We start from the raw sequence: 21,298 nt of genomic DNA, 5'->3' as shown, positions 1-21,298 counted from the left end.
GCAATGGTGGCTTGCTTGCTTTTACTGCTGGCATGGTGGGATGAGGGATGGTGCCCGCACGGGGACCTCAGTGGCACCATCAGAGTCACAGTCCCTCTGTGCCCAGCTTGCTTGCTCGTCACAGACCCAGTGACGCCTCGTCAAGGGCATCACCTAAGCCAAAAGATGCTCTTTCCTCTCTTCCTCCTCCTTTTGCAATGACAGACAACTGTGTATAAACAAGTTCTGACTGTCAGAGACGGCACAGGACGGTCTTCAAGGATGGGGTTCTCAAGAAATGCATTTCTGTTGTGTTATTTGCCGTGTAGATGATGTTCTGTGCAACAGCATAGTGGTTATTCACCTCTTATTTTGATTTTTTGCTGTGTTATCAGAGAACTTGAATACTGTGAGAAGAAGTGAACTTTAAGTTGACGAATCAGCTGGAAAACAAAGACAGACTGAATTCTCTGCTGACAGGTCATGCCATGGATTACCTGTGGATTTTGTAGCTATAAGCCATATACTCCACACAGTACAGCCTATAACTTCAGGCCTTTGATAGCGGGCAACTTCCAAATCCAGGAGATTTCCCTAAGGAAATAAATCCAAATGGCTTCACCTGCACCTTAAAACCTTCACCATATCCCAGGTCTGACTCTGCAATTGGCACAAGAAGCAGCATTTGAGAACCACCTGAAGCTACAACAGTTGTCAGGTCTCAAAATATCTGGTAAAGAGGTCACTGGCTGTGATTGTCAGTGCAGTGACAACGCCAGAAAGAGCAGCTTTTGCTCTCAGTGTTTGCCATGTTTTCCAGTCTCCTACAAAGAGCTGGCTTGTCTTGCCAGGCCCAACCCTGTCCTCAGCTGCGGCAGCACCCATAGCACAGTCCCATTCTGCTCCCCCTGCCAGCTCTGGTTCCCACCTCTGCCATCAGGAGAGGATTATACATCGAGGAGCCCATCGAGCATGGGGGGAGTTATTTGGGCCTCTGCAGGTAAAGGGAGTAAGGTGGGCTATGAGCAAACACATTTCTGATGTACTGGAAGGGGGTGAGGAGTAACCTTCATTCTATGTGCACACTGCAGGGCTGTGGAGACACAGCACTGAACCCACAGCTCATTGCTTCACCTGTTAGAGTCGGCCATTCTCAGCTCGCTTCGTGTTTCTGCAACAACTTAGGCATAACATTTCATGCCTGAAACTGTGTCTGCTCCTGCCCTGGTTAGAACCTGTGCACTGTGCACAGACCAGGGCGAGCACAGCTTCCAGGTAACAGTCCTACAGACACTCGGCAGCTTTTTAGCTGACTGACCATCCTCTTGTTGGAGATGGGCTCTGTCAGCCAGCATCCTGCGGTTTCTTAAAAGCTAGGGCAGCATCAACTCAGAGGCTGACTCTGCATTCCCAGTACGTTCAGATTCTTCACTTGTAAGGACATGTGTACTGGCTAGGATCAAGGTTTTGCCCATGGGGCTGAGAATGACAGTTTCAGACGGATCAAATTCCAAATTAGAAGACACACCTTCCAAGAAACTGCACAGGGAAGAATTTTTCCAGAATTTCAGCATCTCCCAAACAGCTATTGACTTGTTTATATTGCCTTACACAGGCACAGGCAGAGCTCATAGTCCAAATCAGATAGCGGTTTGATACTCCATCACGTTCCATGGCCCTGTCATCTGGATTCATTTTTCCAAAGCCCCTCTATGCCAGAAAGACATTCAGATGTCCTCGACAATCAAATGAAAGTTTAGCCCCCTTAATTCCCGTTAAGCCAGCATAGTTTGGTAAATGTGTGAGCCAAGCATGAAAGAGGGTTTGGCCCTTCAAATCAGAGACTCTATTGTTTCCTCCAATGCTGCTGAAATGCCACCGCCTCTGCCCTGGAGGGGACATATAAATGCCACCATAAGCTCTAGGACCCTAAGAATTTGGGCCTTGAGTATTTGAATGAGAAGAAAGATGTGATCCATACAATCAGACACTTAGGAGAAGGATAAGAATTTGATGTAGTAAGTATATAAATGAATTGATTCTTGGTGAAATGTGCTCAACAGCACAATGCTCCAAGGGGTTATTTGATCCTGCAAGGGAAAAGCAGCATTATGGAAGGCCAGGAGTGACACAGAGCAGGCAACTGCAGTGTCTGCAGGGTGATTTCCAGTGAGAAGACTGAACTGAGCCAAGGAGTGTCTGTGTGAGAGCATCAACTTGCTCAGAGAGGAGTCACAGTGGTCCCCTCAAGACAGCCAGCTCAGGGCAGAACCTCGGTGAGTCAGCCTGATCTGTTCTGCTTTGCACTTTCTCCTCCCCAGTGCTCTCTGGGCTCATGGTTTCAAGACCAAATTAATGAATAAGTGCCATGGATGCTTCTGGGTCATCTGCTCTACTGTCTGTATGGATCTCCAATGCACACATATTACACAGTTCTCTCTGTGAAGAATTTTTCTAATGCTTCAGGGCTGTTGCTTGGCAATATTCACTACAGGGACATTTTTAGGTGTCAGATGTGGCTGGTTTCACAGCTTCCCAGCAGTCTGAGGTGTCAGTGGGGAGATCTGTGCTCAGCAGCACACAGTGCAGAGCTGTGTGCCCTGCAGAAATGTGAAGAATGCCTGCAGAGCACAGGGGCCGTGAGGGCAGGAGTGTGGGCTGCTCAGGCACACTGCCACTGCTGCCATTGCCCAGTGCCCACCAGCCTCTGATCCCCTGCTGCTCAGGCAGAGCTACAAAAAGAGACAGCTGTTTCTCACCCTTTTATTGCACTAATTGGTACAAATTTAAGGATTACTGATGCTTATTTCAGCGTGTTTTGCTGCAGGGACAAACTGTCCTCTTGTCTGTACAGGAGAAGCTTTGATGTATAACACCTTTCACATTGAAAATGCATATTTATACCTCATCTGAATGGAAGTATCAGGAAAAATGACAGGCTATTTTGGAAGGATGCCCCAGCTGTAGCAGGTGAGTCTGCCCTTCCAGGAATGAAGGTAACAATTTCAGTTCAGGATTAAGATCTGAATCTTCCCCAGAACTCTAGGAAGTGACTGCTCAATCGAGGGGAGCTCTGGACATTTTTAAAAGAAATAGAAAATAGGAGACAGTCCACATCATGACTCACCTGCTTTAAGGAACAATTGAAGAAAAGTCATTGTAAATGGGAAAAGCGGGTCAGGGGATACAGTCACATGGCCTCAACTGGTCAGAGGAGTGACTGAGCATAAAAGGATCCTGTAATGCATTGGTGGGTGGTTGTTGTGTGGGGATTGGGAGGGTCTTGATAGCACCTGCCAAAAGTAAGGGAGACCAAGGGTTTTGTATTTTGAAGACAGAAAAATCCATATATATATATAGCATGACCTACAGAGAAAGAAAATAGACAAATTATGTTTTATGGACTTAAGAAAAATGCACATCTGAAAACCTTGATTGTTGCCAAGTCACAGTTTTTAAGGGCTGTGCAAGGTGGCTAGGTGTGATGTGGTGATTTTACTCCTGCCTGAGCTCTAGTGGGAGTGACAAGCTGTATTGCTGTAGCTCTTTGGGACAGGGCAGTCCCCTCTGGGTCTGCCCTCTAGGATATTTTGTGGCTCCAGGCAGTAAGAATCTGGGTGTACCTCTATGAAGTCCTGTACTATTAAATGGGTGACTTCATGGGTGTGGGTAGGCAGTGACAGCCACGAGGCATGACTAAAGGTGCTGCAGATACTTAGGTCAGACCTGCCCATCCAGCAGTGCCTCATGAGGATAATGACAGTGACACCTGCAAGCTGCTCTCCATGCAGGCAAAGGTCACCGTTTGGTAAGCTCCAGTTCTTGATGTGATATTTAAAAACATAAACTTTAGTGGGTGTGCTGCTGCCAACTTCAGCTCTGCTTCTTTTCTGTTCCTTAAAAGCTCATGGCCCTCAAATCCACCAAATGGTGTGTGTGAGGGATTATGGCCTATGGCAGAGCACAAGCCTTTGTGTGATTTTCATTTCTGTGATATATTTCAGTGTCTGAGCTAGTATCTGTTACCCAGTTTCTGCTTTCTGTGCTTATCAGTCGTGGCTCCAGAACATGTCCTGGCACACAAGTACTGCTGTTGGCACTTGGTTCTGATGACAGAAAATAATCTTGCTAAGGAGTGGGAGGCCCTATATAGCCTAAATTCAGGTTTGAATTCCTTGATTTGTTCCTATGATCACGCCACCCCTCGGGTAGCATTTGTAATGAGAATGAAAGGATTGATCACTTGTTTTTTGAGTTAAATTCATGTCTTTTCAGATGAGGCTCTCCTTTTGCATTGGAGCAGCTAGCTCAGAAAATCCTGGAAGAATTTTCTGTGCTTGAAGTTAATGAATTGTCTAGAAAGAGGTGTTTGCAAACAGGATTAGGGATTTTCCTTCTCACTGTGAAACAAAGGAATACTTTGTGTTTATCAAAGTCCTTCCACTGAAGTGCAGCACATGTGTGTGATGCTGCCATGGCAGCCTGCTTATTGTGATTGTCTACTACAAAAATAGAACAGGAATCTCTGTTTTTCCCATTAGAGGTTCTCTTCTATCTTCAGCAGTGTGTTTGTTGATGGTTGGAGGCCAAGTCATGAAGTAGCTCAAGGGCAACTTCCAATTATTAACCTAAAATTACTTAGTTATTAATCATGCAAGGAGCAGAAGTTTAACAAAGTCTGTAAAGACTCCAGGATCATCACATTCCCTGCCTGCTCTAAAGAAATTATTGTTACCCTTTCCCTCAAGAGGTGAAACATAATTACCAAGCTGTGACTTGTTCATAGATTTTCAGGGCATGCAAACTATGCTGATTATGAAAGATGAAAAAATAATTGTCTCTGTGCATTGATGATTGAATTTCTATGAAAGAGATCAAGGATTTCTGTTTCTTGGAGGTGACAGTAAAGTAGTTCCTGCTCTGTGGCCCTGAGGACTTGTTTCCCCTCCCCACACCTGCTCCCAGCCTGCGGTGACCAGTCCTTCCCAAGTACTCACCAGGGATAGGACACAGAGCTGGTGCTGTTGGCCAGGATTTCAGGGTGAGGGCAATGGTGCTGTGACTCCTGTGGGGCTGGTTCTTTGTGAGTGCTGTGCTGTCTAAATGAACCATTTCTGACAAAAACAGGCAGGAGCAGGGGAAGAATCTCTTCCAAGGTATTCTGGGACACTCAAGGAAACACAGCAAGGACACCCAGGTAACAGAGGAGAGGGAGGTCACTCAGGTTCGAACATGAGCCATTAACCACAGAAACAGTGATTACAGTCCATATCTTACCTGAATTTGTGCATTTGATCTCATTTGCACTTACACTTCATAAGCTTTGGATTTAAGAGGCCTTTATTTGTTTTGTTCTGTGACTATTTGGGATAATATGATAACATTTCATACCAGAAGGTGATGGCCACAGCCAAACTCTGAATTTCCATCACTTAGCTTATTGTTTCAGTGGATTTCCTTATGGGGATTCAGCCTCTCTCTGACCTAAAGGTGGTTTTTTTGTCACTTGGTTTGCTTTAGATGCTCCCTGTGTCCTTTGTGTCACTTGTCCAGCGAGGACCTTCCCAATAACTGTGCAGCTCCTTATGCTGACAGCATTTTCTCACTCCTTTGGGTGAGTTCTGGACCCTGGAAAAAGGAAAATCCCTGGGAGCATCAGTGTCAGGAGGGTGGCTGGTGTGTCTGTGACACGTTCAGTGCTCATTAGGCTGTGGCTGCACTCGCGCTAATTAATGGGCACGAGAGCAGCAGGCCGGGTTCGGCCGAGCTCGGCTCGGTTCGGCTGAACTCGGAGCCGCTCGCTGCATTCGGAGATCAGCTCGGTTCGGTTCGACTGACCCCGTAATGTTCAGGTTGGTTCGGCTGATCTCGCCTTGGTTCGGCTTATCTAGCTCGGTTCGGCTGAACGCCGTTCCGTCCCGTTCCGTCCAGTTCACCTCAGCTAAACTGGGATCGATTCGGCAAATCGCGGCCAGAGTCGGCCCTTCGGCTACGCTCGGCTCTTCTCGGCCGCACTCGGCTGTTGTCGGCTCCACTCGGCCGCACTCGGCTCTTCGGCCGTCCCTGACTCTGCTCCGCGGTGCAATGGCGGCCCGTGGCGGGGCCCCGCTCCCCGGCCTGAGCCCCGTGAGGGGACAGAGCGCTGGCACAGCCGCCTCAGCCCGGGTCACCCTGGCCCTGCCCGGGCCCGCGTCCCCCGGAGCGCGCCCTGCAGCGCAGAACGCGGCCTCGGAGCCAGGAGCGGGGCCAATGCCCTCGGCTCGGCAGCGGCGCCGGGAGGCGGCGGGCGGCGCCCTCAGGTGAGCGGCCGGAGCGGAGGGAGCGGGGCCGGGGGCACCGGGGCCGGGCACCCACAGCGGGACGGGGCTGCTTCGGGCGCTGCTGCTGCGGGGGACCCGCTGTGGGTGCGACGGGGCTGTCCCGGCCCTGCGGCTCTCTGGGATCGCGTTCCGTGGAATAAAGCTGGGGCTCGTCCCGGCTGCGGGGGCAGCGCTTTGTTGTGTGAGAAACAAAGTTCACTCTTTAGAATTTTTACACGTTTGTTAAGGGATGAAAGGCAGCACTGGGGTGCTGGGCTGTTTGCCAGGAGCACCCGGTCACCTTAAACCGTGTTCTCTAGGTTCTGTTCCATTGCAGTGGTGTGTGCATATTCATTAGAGTTTATACATGTTCAAACAGTCCTTGGAGTTTAGATGTTGTTTTGCTTGGTTTTAACCTCCGTGCCATCTTGTGGATTAAACCAATATACTTTATTTCTTCCTGTGGTGCCATCCTGTTTTATTTTCACTCCCTCGTTATTTGATAACGAGGATCAATAATATTTTCCTTTTTTCTCGGTGCTCTGGTTTCTGTTTCTGTTATCTTGTGTTTCAGATAAGATTGTCCCCAAATGTGGGAAATCACCTAATTACCTTACACCATTGTCTGAGTTCCTTACATGTAAAAGCGTTTTACCATTTCACAGTCTCTATTATGCTACAGTCTAAAATAGTATCTCTTACACTGCTGTTTACAAAAGCTCTGCAGTGCATACACGAACTGACAGATGATACTTTATCAGGAGCAGTAGTTACAGATTGTACTCTCTCAGGAGTTCTGTGGTCGATAACACTGTGCCACAGCTAATACAGGAATGGCAGAGGCAATAACTGCATTTGTTGTTTCATTCTGGGCTGGGCTGGGCTCTGTGTCCCGGGAAGCAGCGGGATGGGGGTCCCTGTGCCCCCCCTGGGTCCCAGAGAGAAGCTGCTCCTGTGGCTGCAGCTGAGGGGCAGTGGGAACCCTGAGCAGTCCTGGTGGAAACCGATGGCAAACCAGGTTTGGTTGGGTTTGGGACTTGCCATTTTCCCTGCTCCGTGTGTTTTGCCTTAGGAAACAGGAGCTGGGCACCGAGACATTTTGTTACCCTAGAGGGGACGAGTTTGTTTGTATTTATTTCCTGAGGCACTGGAGCGATTTGGGTCTCAGCTGGCACCTGAGAGCCTCCTCCTGTGTCCTGGGTGGGGTGGTGGCGATCAAAGGGGTGAAAGCTGGGGCAGGAGGGTGGGCAGAGGGGAGAGCAGTGGCTCTTTGGGGATTGCATCTGGAAAGGGCCCTCAGGTTCCTGCTGGGAGCCCTGGGAACAGAGCTGGGAGTGGCTGAGCAGCGAGGACGGTGCAGCCGGAGTGCTGAGAGTGCAGAGGCTGCAGTGGGTGTTGTTTGCTGCTCTCCTGGTGTCCCATAGCCACTGCTGGGCTGGCACCCTCGGGGCAGGGGTGGCTTTTAAATGTTTAAATGCTGCAGCAGCTCCCTCAGATTGGATGGGTGTGAGGATATCCAGCTCTTCCTTAGGGCTGGGAGCGTGGCAAGGGTGCAGAGCTCATGGTCAGTCTTGTTTAAACACTTGGAATAGCAAAATACATTAAAACAGAGACTTTGAGGAAATAACATAGGCGAGTCTGTTGCAGGGATAGGTACAAGCTGTCTTTGTTACAGATCCACACTGCTGGATGCTTGTCAAACCCCTCTGGGGACAGACGTGTCCCCAGAGCTCCATGAACCCCTTGTTTCCTGCTGCAGGGCAGGGTGTGCCCCAGCCCCGGGGCTGTGTGGCTCCTCCTGCCTGGAGCAGGGACAGCCTGAGCTGAGCCACAGAGGTTCAGTTGTTGGAGCAGCTGGGGATCTCTCTGTGCCTGGGAATTGTGGTTGCTGCGTTGCTGTCACAGCTGCAGGGCTCCCTCAGAGCCTGGGCCTGCAGCAGCACTTGGAGCTGCTGTGCTGGGCAGGGAGAAGCAGCTCTGGGCTGGGGCTCTCAGTGCCATCAGTGCCCATGGAAATGCAGCGTTGGTTTCACTTCCAGCAGCCTCTGTGCTGTGCCACCCTGGGTGCCAGGGCACAGAGCTGTGGGAAGGCTCCATCCCATCTGTGCCAGGGGCTGCCAGCGCTTCCAGCAGCAGTGCTGGGGCACCAGGGGCTGCCTTTGGAGCCTGGCTTTCACACAGGGGCACACACTCTGCCCTGCAGCATCCAGCTGGATCCTACAGCTGCACAGTTCAGCCAGCAGGGATTGGAGTCAGCTCTGGGGCCCAGAGCAGGTTTGTCCCACAGAGAGGGACTGAGCTCCCTGGGACAGCTCAGAGATGGGCACTGCCTTTGGGGCTGATGGTGAGTGCTGCCAGGTGATTGTGGCAAGGGGGAACTGAAGCTTTCTTAGAAAAGCCATCAGCTGGGAGGAGAATCTGTGGAAAACAGGTGCTTGGTGCACTGGCTGGTAGCAGGTCCTGGGCTTTTCTTCTTCTTTCCTTTAACCTGGTCTTAAGAGGACCCTAAAACTGCAAAATCTAAAGGAAGGGGGATGTGGGGGTGAAAGTTGCTTTTCATTTTTTGAAGTGTTGCTGTGGATTTTGGTGTGTCAAGTGGCACTACCAAAACAGCATTGGAATAACCAAACTTCAGGACTCTGCACTTCATTCCTTTAATGTGTTTGTGTGGGTGCAGGAAATGCCAAATCCCAAAGCAATTCCATGTCTGTAACTTCAAGTGCAACATCTTTAAAACCAAGTGCTCAGTGTGGGCTTTGCACGTGGATTCAAATGGTCAAAGGCCTTTCTTGTGTCCCAAAAGCAAAAACCCTTTCTCTGTGAGGTTTTGGAGGGGATTCTCTTTGGGATTTTTGTGATGCAGCATCCCAGGTGTCCCTGCCTTTGTGCCAAGTCCAGTGGTAAAGGATGGAATGGCTGACACGTGGGGTCTGGGATAAAAATGGTTCTGTTCAAATTAGGCAGAGAATGCAATATGAAAAATGAGCATCCTTTTATTGTCTGAAATAGTCAGGAATAAAAATGCTGGGAAAGGACACGTTTGTGTTTGAATTGGTGTCACCTCTCATGATAAAACCCCATAGGGAGCAATCAGAGCAGAAGTATGAGAGCTGGGATCCTTTGACTTCCACAGTGGACTTAATTTTCTTTTTCTCCTCTCTTTCAGGGCAGGAAAAATCATCAAACTCCTCCCATCTTTGCCAAAAGCTTTGGTGTTTGGGCAGCCAAAGGCAAGAGGCCTCAGCACCAGGGCTCTGCTGGAGGGCTCTGGTCCTGCCCACGCTGTGGGGTAAGTCAGAGGGACACAGGGCTCCTCTTTCCCTCTCTGCTGGCATTACCTGCCATGGGAATGCCATTCCTGCCAGCCCAGCCCCAGCTGTGTCTGCTGGACAAGGGCAGAGGTGAAGGGACAAATGCCAGAGTTCCCTGGGGCTGAGGGAGCTGTGGTGTTGGCTGTGCCCTGAGGGGCAGCTTGGGCACTGCCTGTGCCCCCAGGACTGCTCTGGGGTCAGGAGCTCTCGGTGCATTCCCAGCCCTGCCAGGGGGGGCAGCTGGGGCAGGGCTGGGTGACAGCCTCTGCTGGGGCTGGGCAGGGCCTGGCACAGGGGCAGGGCTGGGAGGGTTTGGGAGCACTGGGAGGAGAATGAGGGATGGTGTGGGCACAGAGCTCAGCCTGTGCTCTGTCAGCACAGCCCTGCAGGGCACTGGGATCTGGGAACAGCTCCAGCTCTCCTGGTGCCAGGGATGGGCTCTGAGGGACTGGGCTCACCTGTGGCCTCCCAGCTCAGCAGGGACAAGGGGAATGTGGTGCCAGAGCTGGGCCCATCAGGCTCTGTTTCCCTCTGGGAAAGCACAACAGTCTCTGGGCTCAGGTGAGTTTCCTGCAAGTGCTTAGAGGAGCAATCCAGGGAAAAGGGAGTTCAGGAATTGCACCTGCTGCTGGGAACAATGCCTCAGGCTTGTTAGTTTGTGTCTGTGAGAAGTGGGCTTTGGGCTGGAGACTGAGTGGGAGGGAAGGGGAGTATTTAGAAATGATATCAGCATTTCTCCCAAAACTGGGGTGCAGCAGTGATGGGGGTGGTTGGGTTTGCTCTGGGCCTTGTTATTCCTTGTGCAGTTTTTCAATTCTGTTGCCTGATTTACTGTCCAGTATCTTTCTACCAAAAACTGACAGGAATTTAGGTTCAGGGTTAGAACTTAGCTCCATTCACTGCAAAATCCTGCCAAGGCTGGGGGACTGGGGTGATGGCTGCTCTCAGCAAAGGTTATTTATAATGCTGTGTCAGATTTCCCTCAGTGCTGGGCAGGAAAGGTGAGGGTTTGGAGCAGGAATTCTGCAAACAGGGCCTGGGTGATGGTTGATTTGTTTTGTTTTTCAGTGAGCCAGGGCTGGCACAGGGAATGGTGCAGGTGCTGGTCTGGCAGTGGAGCTGCTGCCCTTTGGAGCCATTTTAAAGGTGTGATCATGGAACATTTTGGGGGCTGTTTTCAGCAATCTGGGTTTAGAGCTCCTGTCCCCAGCCCATTGCTAACCCTGGCACATCTGCTCTGGTTTCAGGCTGTCCTTGCTGGAGCACCCTGGTCCCTGCCATCCCCTGGGACACAGAGGCAGCCCTGTCCCAAGTGGCTTTGGCACCTTGGCAGGGATGTGGCAGCAGCCCCAGAGCAGCTGGAGGTGAGAGCTGGGTGTGTGAAACTGAGCAGGGCTTACCTGGGGCTGGGGGAAGGGGAGGAGTTTCCATCCCCCCTGGAGCTTTCCTGCTGGGATGGGGCAGCACAGGGAGCAGAATTCATTGTGCCCCTCCCTGGGCACTGCTGCCCTTGGTGTCTCTGCTGTGCCACCAGACCGTGGCACTTTGCTGCTGTCACTGCCACTGCCACCCCACTGGGGCTGTGCCCTCCTGCCAGCCCCACCCAGGAGCTCCAGGGGGGTCTCTGTGCTCTGTTGGGAGCGTTGGCTGGGAATGTGCCTCATCCCTGCAGTGTCCCTTTGTCCCTGGGCTGCCAGGCAGAGCTTTGGGCTGCTCAGGCTCAGGGCTGGATTGCCCAGGGCACTGAGAGGGAGCAGCACAGGGAGGGTGACAGAGAGGGGCTGGCAGAGCCCAGCTGGCAGCCTGTGCTGGTGCTGCAGGTGGGCTGGGGGCACTGCAGGGAGTGAATGTCCCTTCCCTAAGCAGCCCTGCAGATCCCAAGGGCTCCTGGAGCAGGATTTTATTCCTTACTTCCCTTTGTGCAGATTGAGTCTCCAAAGTGCCATGAGCCATTCTTTGATTTCTCTAGGAGAAAACCTCCCAGCAGAGACAGATTGCAATGGAGGCCAGAGTTGTGTTTGGAGCAGGGAGTGCTGAGAGCTGCATCTGCCTGTGCTGCCACAGCCTGAGCACAGCCTGGGAACAGCCTGGGAAAGGGACTGGGGCAATTTCTGATGCCCAGTGAGAAGAACACAAACTCAGCCATTCAGCCTGACAGGCCCCTCCACCCAGAGCTCAGCACACATCCTCAGAGCTAAGTCCAGCATCCAAAGGGAAAAAACCCAAAAACCCAGAAGAAAAAGGTGATTTATTTTGATTTAAAGTTATTTCAAGTTCTTAAAGCCCAACCAACATTTGCTCTTGATTTTGGTTGGGTGAGTAACGAGCAGTGGGCACAGATGATGCCATTCATGTAGTTGAAAACCTGGTGTAACCTAGAGGGGATACAAGAACTGTTTGTGTGGGAAAATGCAATGTGAGGGGATGTCAGGGGGAGTGAGGTGGCATTTGTGAGGGAATTGCTGAGGTCATTGAAGGGAGCCCAGCAGACAATTCCCCTGGGAAATCCGAGGGCCCACAGCCAGGACTCTCCAGGGCTGAGGGGGCAGCCCTGGGACTCACTGTGTCCTCCTTCCTTGGCAGCACCAGCAGGGAAGGGACAAGAGGATCCCTGTGGGATGAGGCTGGAGAGAGCGAGCAGAGGAGCAGCCTCGGGCTGGAGAAGGGCAAAGGGACCAACATGGTGTCACCAGGGCACCTGTGAGGAGCAGAATGGACACCTGGAGGCCACATTGAGGTGAGCAGTGGATGGTTTGGGGCAAAGTCTGAGTTAATCTACAGGGAAATAAGTAGGGGATATTTAGGAGGGAAAAGCTGAGGTGATGAGCTCACCCACCCTGGCACAAGGTGTGTTTGCACAGGCTGGGGCCAGAGGTGAAGGTCAATCCAAAGCCAGCCCTGCTCAACCTCTAAATCCCAGAATAAGTTGTACAGGCTGCCCACTGAGGGATTAAAACTACATAAAAATGAAACCAAGAGCATTGATGAGATTGCTGGGAATCCCATTAACTTGTTGTCAGAACTCCTAACACAGTTTTGAGCTTTGATGACAAGAATGCATTTCTTTATTTGGATTATCACTGTGTGGGATATGGGGTTTATTTGGGTTTTAAAGCCCTCATGGTGGCCCTGACACTGCTCAGGAGCTGGTAGGAAAAGCAGTCAGAGCTCCTGGCAGGCACAGGGTGTTTTCCCCCATAGTGGATTGTGGAGGAATTGTCTAGGACCTGGATTGTCCCTCTGGGTGATGCCAATTGCTGTGATTTGTATAATTCCATACATTTAATTCCCAAAACTTCCCAGCCCAGGGGTTTGAGCTGACAGGGCAGGACAAAGATTGTTCTCTGTGTGGTGCCCAGATTTGGGGTTCCCTGTCAGCTGTGCTAGTTCTGATGAATTATACCCAGAGCCCCAAATTCCCTGCTCCATTCCCACTGCAGTAACCTCCCAGTGCCCCATGGAGTGTGGGCATTCCCATGCAGAGCTGCTGCCTTGGACAGCAGCTGTGCCAGGAGCCAGCAGAGCTTCCAAGGAAGCTCAGCAGCAGCACAGGGACAAGGACAGGGTTACATTCCATAGAACTGGCTGTTTATAACCCTCACCCCAATGGTGTCCCTGGGGGCACTGGACAGAGCTGCCTGGAATTGAGCTGATTTCAGCCCCTGAGCTCCAGGATGGAGAACATCCAGTTGGTGTTTAAAGCAGGAGAAGGCAGTGGCCAGATGTGCTCCCAGCCTGTGCTGGGGCAGCCCCTGTGCCCAGGGGGGGACATCTCTCCCTGCAGAAGCTCAGCTCCTTTCAGAGCCTCAGCAGTGGCCTCTACAGATTCTTTTCCCTCGGGAAAGGGATGCACATCCCTGTCTTCAGCACACCTCCAGTGGGACCTACCTGTGAAAGCTTTCCACCACTTGTGCACTTGCAGCTGGATCCTGAAAAACTCCAAACTCCATCCCACTGATTTCCAGGTGTCTCTGAGGGCTACTGCCTGGGATTTAATGTCTGTGGGGAAAGATTGCCTTGGCTTCAGTGCTGCTGATGGATGGTGGCCTCAGGCTGGGCAGGAGGGAAGGGATTTGGGGTGGCTGGGACATAGCTGGCAGCTGTGTGGGAGCTCTGAACCGGGAATTGCTGCGTGAGCCCCTGTGCTAACGGGCCGTGCCTCCATTCCCAGGTAATGCCAGCTGCTCCTTGGGCTCCTCCTGGGCTCTTGGTGCTCTGTGTGGGCTGGAGCATTTCCACGTGCCTGCTCAGAGCAGCCCCTGGCCCAGGAGCCACGGTGCAGGCACAGCTCCTCCTGCAGATCCCACAGACACGAGGGGCTGCTGCCTTCAGGAGCTTCTGGCTCCTCCTGCCCTGCGCTCCCAGCCTGCTGGGACACCCTGAGGGAACACCAAGGAGCACCAAGGCTGGCAGCGAGCAGGAGACACCGAGGCCTCTGGGCCCAGAAACAGCCCCGGCCCCAGCAGCCACCGTCACTTTGAGCTGGCAACGCTCACCTGCAGGAAACGCCCCCTGCCACTCTCCAGAGGAACTTCCCCACGGAGCAGGGTAACCCTCAGGACTTGTCTTGTTCGCTTCTTCCTGGGGAAACAAAGGGACATTGTGTGAGCACATTTACAGCTGCTGGGTAAGTCCTGGAAAGGGCAGAAGAATCAGGGTCATGGGGAAGAGTTTGGTGCTGACAGGTGAGTGCCAGCCAGTTCTGCCCTAGAGCCATTGCAGGGGCTGGTGTGTAAAGCAGCATTCACAGAAGGGAAGGAGCTGCATTTGTAGAGGAGCTCTCTTACTGGCAGCAGTCATTCCCATCCCACACAGGACCTTTGGAACAACCCTGGGATTGGCTCAGGTGATTGGAGCAGGGTGCTGAGAAGACCAAAATTCTGTGTTCGATGTGCAGCTGGGCCGGTCACTTCTCAGCATTTGACTCAGTGATCCTCACGGCTCTGGAAATAAAGAACAAACAGTTGGCACTGGTTTTTTAACACTGGGGTTTTTTTCCTTGGGGCTCCAGTCCCACACCAGGCACAACGGGAGCGGGAGCAGCAACGCCCCGGCCCCAGCGGCCGTCCCAGAGCGGCTGCTCCCGGCCGGGGCGCTGCAGCCCCGGGGGTGCGGGCACGGAGAAGGGGCTGCGGGCGCTGTGGCTCGCAGGGGAGCGCGGTGCTCGTGGGGTTACCGGGCCGGGGGAACTGCGGGGCGGCGCCGAGTGAGCGGCGATACCGATGGGGTCCCGGGGCCGGCACGGGCGGTGTCCGTGTCCTTCCCGCTTCCAGCCGCGATCCAGAGGCTGCTCCCAGCAAGCGTCGTCCTCCTGGCGGGCATGGCACTGGCACAGCACCGGTTCCTTGCTGCCGCAGCCGGAGCATGCCTGGAGCCCCGGCAGGACCCAGACCTGCGCCGGCCGCAGCCGGAGCGGCAGCGCCTGTCCCGGAGTGGCTTTTGCCGCCCGCGGCGATGCCGGCCCCGATCCCAGCCCCAATCCCACCTTGATCCTCCCCCCTTTTCCCTGCTCCGCTTTCCCTCGCCCCCCCCCCCCCCATCGTCTCTCCCCCCCTGCCCTCAGTCCTGCTCCTTCCTCAACCCTGCCTTCCCCCCAGCCCCGTTCCCTGCTGCCCTGCGCACCCCGACCTCTCCCCACCTGCCCTAACCTACCCCTCCGCTCCCCTATTCTCGTTCTCCTTCCCTCGCAGCCGCGGGGCTCGGGGTGCCGGGCAATAATAAAGCCCTGAGGGGCGGAGCCCGGCGCCCCCGCCCTCGCTGGGGTCCCCCAATTGCAGTGCAACACAGCGCCCCACACCGCCGGGGCTCCGGCTGTCCCAACATCACACTGGGAGCGTCCTGGGGTGGCGGGTCCGAGTAACAGGGGCTCCCTCGTTAGGAGGGGATCCCGGGGGCAGGGGGGATGCAGGTCTAGTCCAGTGTTTCTGGGACTCAGAAAAATGACCAAGGGGCACTTCCCAGAAACCTGGAAACAGCAGCTCCGCTGGCTGCTTTCAGCCCCCAGAGCAGAGGCTGGGGAGGGCCTTTGGGGGGGAGGGCTGGGGATGAGGCTCCTTCTCCGGAGGAGGGGTCCGGTCACCTTGGTCCCCAAACGTAGGGACAGCGGCACGGCCCAGGCTGTTTCAGGGGTCTGAGACAGTCTCAGGAAAGAAAAGCACTTTTCAGCCCCTTTTTCACGTCCAACTGTTTATTGTGCACAGCCACTACAACAGTTATGACTTCTATTTAAACAATAACTTTATGACAATAAATAGTTAACAGTTATAACAAAGTTAATAGTTATATGTAATTGATGACAGTGAGTCATGGACAACTTGGCCAAAAGCCCAGATAACTGCAATTAGCTGGAGCTTTAAAGTGGCTTGTAAAAAAAGCAGCAGTTATTAAGGCAGAGCTGGAAGGAACTGGAGCAGCCATCAACTGCAGCATCTCAGTTCCAGAGCTGGAATGAAGAACACGCCACAGCCAGAGCTGGAGGTTCAGTAAGCTGGACTGGGTAACACCTGCAAGTGAAACAAGCAGAAGGAACAGACATCACCTGGGCCCTCAGATATCCTGAGCAATAAGTCAGCAGGGGTCCATCAGCAGGAGCTGTGAGCACCAGGAACAGCTCTAGTCCGGTGTCCATCAGCTGGAGCTGTCACAGGCACAGGCGTCCCTGAGGGAGAGCTGAGCTCACCTGCAGCTGCAGCAGGAACCTCTCGTGGCTGGGTCTGGAACTGGTGCACTCCGGATTCCCAGCCAGGCGCAGGCGTGGATGTCCCTGATCAGGAGCTCTGAGCAGCCTCTTCCCTCGGGGAGTGAAGCCAGACCAGGGGCCGCTCTCTGTCTGCACGGAGGTGGCTCCCAGTCCCACCCCTGAGAGCAGAAGGGAGGGGGGGCTCTGCAGGGACGTGGTGCAGCAGCGTCTCCTCTGTCTGTGCACAAAGGGGGTCAGTCAGCACCCCCGGGGTGCACAGCACAGCCCCACACGAGATGCCTGTCCCCCCTCCCAGGCAGGGGCAGCCCTTCCCTCCCTGCTGCCCCTGCTTTGGGCACAGACCGTGCACCGAGGACAGGGAGGCAGAAATCTCAACGGGAGAGCTCAGGGCTCAGCCCCAAAAATGCACGTTTCTGCCCAGAGGAGCAGAGGAGGAGGCACAGATTGCTGCAAGCCCTCTGCTCAGTGAGGGGCACTGTGGGAACCAGCCACCAAACAACACTGGGGCTGAGCCTGGCCTGGCCCAGCACCTTCCCCCAGCCACTCTCACCCTGCCCCAGAGCAGGACTGGGGAGCCACAGACTGTGCTGCCCATCCTGACAAACACCACTGGGCCAGGCACAGCACAACCCTGATCCCAGCCTGAACACGCCACAGGGCACGTCCCTCAAACAACGCCGAGCCAAGGCCAGCACTAAGGAGCAAATGCCACCGGCCACCAAGGGCCCAGAACAACCAGAAGCCCCCCGGGAGGGGGAGCGGGGCAGGATCGTCCCCAGCCCGTCTGGGACCAGAAGCCAAAGCAGCAGCAGCCCTGATGGCTGCTGATGGTGTGAGGAGAAGCCGCCCCCAGGCAGCTCTGGTGCAGCCCCTTCTCCCAGCTCCCTTTGCAGTGACGGCTCCCACCATTGTCAGGCACAGCTGAATCCCAGCCCCAGTTCCTGTCCCAGCCCCCCTGCAGCCAGGGCCCTGTCCAGGAGCACTGCCAGTGCAGCCCCAAACCACGGCAGGACAGGACAGGCCACACAACCAGAAACCACAGCACAACCATGTTCTTCCCAAGGAACAGCCAAGCCCAGTGCAGAGGCACAGCCGTGACCCTGGCCCTGCTGCAGCCTGCTGCCAGCCCCAAAGGGGTCCCCGGCAGGGCCAGCACCAGAACCAGCACAGCGCGTTCCCCTCAGCCATAGCCCGGCACAACTTCCTCAGGTCATGTGCATCGGGGCATTCCTTCCTTCCTGCCTGATCCCGCAACCTTCCCCAAAGCTGCCCAGGTCAGAGCACTCACCTGGCCTCATCCTCCTGTGCCAGCCTCTCTTGGTGCCACGCTGGGGCCGTGCTCCTCACCTGGGCTCATCCTCCTGTGCCAGTGTGCCCAGGGCTGCTCCTGCTGGGGCCGTGCCCAGGCTGAGCCCCTCGGCCAGTCCCCTGTGCTGCTTCCTGTGTGGAGGCAGTCCCTGGTGAGGAAGAGGCTGCAGCTTTGCCCATTGGAAGACAAAGCTTTTGCCCCAGCAGGAGCTCCCAATGCACACCACAGGTCCCTGCAGGCAGCACAACGCAGTGGTGAAAGCAGACCCTGCTTCTAAGGACTGCAGCCGACCCCTGTGCACCCTCACCTGCCCCCTTTCCTTTCCCCGGGGCACCCCCCTGAGCCTCCCTGGAGCTCCTGAGCTTTCTGGACAAACACGAGCCCCCGCTGCCTCTCAGCAGCTTCTCCTGGGCCCAGGGCAGGTGCAAAGGCTTTACCTCCTCTCCCTCCTCCTGCCGTGGCTGCAGGCCCCACCTGCCCCTTCCTTTGGTGGCTCTGCCTCCCTCCGGTGAGCCTGGGAGCAGGGACCCAGCTGTGCCGAGCCGGGCTGCTCAGGCAGGGCCTCTGGACAAGGCACAGCTGGCTCGGAGACAGGGACAGTCAGGAAAGCCTTCCCCAGACTGACCGAATTTCACAGCAATGACCCGGTGGCTGCAATTGCGCCATCCTCTGCGAGACCCCATTCGGGGAGGGTCCATTTTGGGAGCAGCGCCGGGCAGCCTTCTCTGCAGCTTCCTCGCAGCTGAACCCCTGCGAGTACGTTTGGAAAACACTGGTGTAGGTTCCAAGTTCCAGAGCACCCTTGACTCCCTTCTCTGCCATGTCACACTTTGCCGCGGGATGGGCCCCAGGCCGGGGCAGCCCTGAGCTCCCGGCACAGCGCCGGCACGGCTGCTCCTGCCCCCGGCTGGGAACCGCAGTTCGGGACAGCCCCGAGGTGGGAGAGCACGTACTCACCCTGGGCCCGAGCTCCGGAACGCCGCGTCCATGCCCGCAGACACCCAAAGGTCTCCCCAAGCGCACAGCGCAGCCCGGAAAGGGCGGGGACCCCGGCCCCTTTGCCAGCAGCCAGCCCGACCTCACGGCCGGGCAGCGTCCGGCTCCCCGTTACAGCCCAGTCACGGCCGCGGGGACCGTGCCCGTCTCCCCGAGGCGCAGCCAAACCACAGCCCCGCCAGGGCCCCGCCGCCCTCCCAGAAAAGGCCGCGGGGCGCGCACGGCTCCGGCCCCGGGCGGGGCTCGCCCCCGGCGCTCCGCCCCGGCCCCGCCCCGCAGCCCCGGCCGAGGCGCCCCCTGCGGGACGCGCCCCGGTACTGCAGGCAGCGGCCCCCGAGCGCATCCCAACGCAGCCGAGCCGGTGCTGCGGCCCCACGGCGGCGCTTCCCGAGCTACGGCTCCCTGTGTGCCTGTAGGGCCCTGCCCGCTCCCGGAACGGGACCCGTGTCACCCACACGGCAGTCAGGTTTGGTCCCTGATCATTCCCGGTGAGAAGCGATCCCAGCTCTTCCCCGTTCCCGAACGGCCGCTGCTGTCAGAGGCCCGGCGTGGAGAGGGGGCAGCCGAGCCGCATTTCACACCAGACCAGTTCCTGTCCGGAACCCAGCTGCAACACACGGGTTTCACACCCTGCAGCCCGCTGTGATGAAGAGGCTCATTCTGCAGCATGTTTTATTGCACAGGAACACGATCCTTGGTCGATGCTTACCTGCAGAACCTTTATTCCTTCCTGTAAGCAGGTCGATGGAGCCAGAGGCCTGGGGCACGGGGGCACTGAGCCAGCTTTGCACAGAGCAGCCTCCTCTGCCCCCAGCACAGCAATGCCTGCCGGCAGATCAGCAGAGGCCGACATGCCAGGCAAAGTCCTAGTGCTCCTTCTCGGGGAAACATCAGCAGCTCTTGCTGCCCCTGTGATGCTCCAGAAGAGGCTCTGGCAGAGCTGCTGTGCTCTGCACATGCCCTGACAGGCTCGTGTCTTTCCTCTTTGCTGAGGAGTGGTCTGAGCCAGTGAAGGGACTTGGTCCTGATCCCACAATGACCCCCTCTATCCCAGACAGACACCCCTCATATGTGCTCCAGGCAGAGCACACCCACTCCTTACTGCCTTCTGGCAGGGCACAGTGACCAGGAGGTCACACAACAGCCAAATGTGTGTCCTTGGTCCCTTAGGACAAATGTGACCACACACTGCCCAGAGCAGCCCTTGTGTAGCTGCACTTTGGGACTTGCTGGCTGTGAGGGCTGCAGGGCAATATGGGCTCCTGAGGGCAGGGAACTCCCACTCCTTGGTGTCCCGCTGGACCAGTTCTGGATTAACGACTCAGCGTCACCTCTCAGGGCACTCAGGGACTCCAGAGTAAGGGACAGGCATGCAATGAAGCCCCTACTGCAACAAGGCAGCCAAGAGGAACATTGTGTCTGCAAGAGCTGCTCTCAGCTTTAATTCCTACACACACACAATGCACTTCCCACAGTTCCCACCCTTCCCAGGGAACAGCAAGCACTGCACCACTGTCACCAATATGTCTCCTTTCACCTCAGGCCCGGGGAACAGCAGGCAAAGCACAAGCCAAAGGGAAAATGACGTCCTAATCTGCTTTTCTTCTCCTTGCAAGAAGCCAAGCTTTAAGTAGACATCAACAGCTTTCCCAAGGATTATCAGGCAGCCTGTTATCTTCCTTTACCATGTCCAAAAAATCACCATTCCAAGCTGGAGTTCTCCATGACATGTAAAAGCCCAGCAGTCACTGTACTGCAAAGGCTGCTGTGCAAGCACTGGGCTTTGTAAAGGTACCGGAGCGTGGGCACTGCCAGGGAATGGGTGAGGCCTGTGCAGCACCCAGCAGGTCACTGCTGTGTGACAGTGACAGAGGCCTGTGCAGCACCCAGTAGGTCACTGCTGTGTGACATCCCTCAGCTGGCCTGGCATTTCCTCTCTTACCTGCACTAAGGCCGTCACGCCAGCTCCGATGCTGATGGAAGGTGCTCTTGAACAATCTGAAATACACAAGACTTCGTGGCACGAAAGCAGGTCCTGGCTGACCCTGTGGAGTTTGAGACACCATTATCTCCTGCCCTTGCCCTCAGCCCCAGATAACATGAACTAGCACAATTTATCTCACAACTCAAGGCACCAAGGTCTGAAAGCTGCAGGCCCTCATTGCTGGCACAGGGGATCATGTTTCTCTGGAGATCAGCACATCTTGTAGCTGTGGAGAGTGCTCCTCTGAGTTTTTGGCGACTCTGGGACTTCTACAGGATCCAGGTTTTTCATTCCAGCATTCCAGCTCACAAGACTGTATTACTTTTCAGTCACTTCCTAACTGCCTTTCATTAGGAAATATTACAGGCAAGACATGCCCTCAACAAGACACAGCCAACAGCAACTACCAGGAACTTTAGAGATTCCATGATTCAGCCACACCTTATCTATGAGCAGTGCAAGAATAACCCTTTTACCAAGCTTTTTGGGTAACTGCCAACAAACACAAGAAGTAAAAAACCAGGAAATTGGGGGCAATCACTTCTGCACCATCAAAACTCAATGACACTACAGTGGAGAGTAAGCAACTCTAGTCTCTTTTTTTAAAGACAGCTCAGCTCACATTGCTCCCAGCACCACTGCAGTAACCATTTAAGCTGTATCCTGCAGCCAGATGCTGCAGCCTGGCAGGGTGTGGAGGAATCCTGGCTGGGACACGTC

The 21,298-nt window shown here is 54.9% G+C and overlaps 1 long non-coding RNA gene across 2 annotated transcripts; it reads right to left on the bottom strand.

Moving 5' to 3' along the window:
• Positions 1 to 11,818: 11,818 nt before the first annotated feature.
• On the bottom strand, positions 11,819 to 14,370 carry LOC131083523 (uncharacterized). 2 transcript variants are annotated; one of them, XR_009114452.1, is made up of 3 exons: positions 14,086 to 14,370; positions 12,426 to 13,968; positions 11,819 to 12,287 (listed from the first exon to the last, which is right to left on the bottom strand). It is a non-coding gene; the product is annotated as an uncharacterized LOC131083523 (long non-coding RNA). The 2 variants fall into 2 exon arrangements; XR_009114453.1 differs by having other exon boundaries at positions 13,478 to 13,968.
• Between the last annotated feature and the right edge of the window lie 6,928 nt (positions 14,371 to 21,298).

Source organism: Melospiza georgiana, chromosome 5, assembly GCF_028018845.1.
Source record: "Melospiza georgiana isolate bMelGeo1 chromosome 5, bMelGeo1.pri, whole genome shotgun sequence".
Classification (NCBI taxonomy): Eukaryota; Metazoa; Chordata; class Aves; order Passeriformes; family Passerellidae; genus Melospiza; species Melospiza georgiana.
The sequence above is the reverse complement of the archived record's forward strand: the minus strand, read 5'-3'. Positions and strand labels throughout refer to the sequence as shown.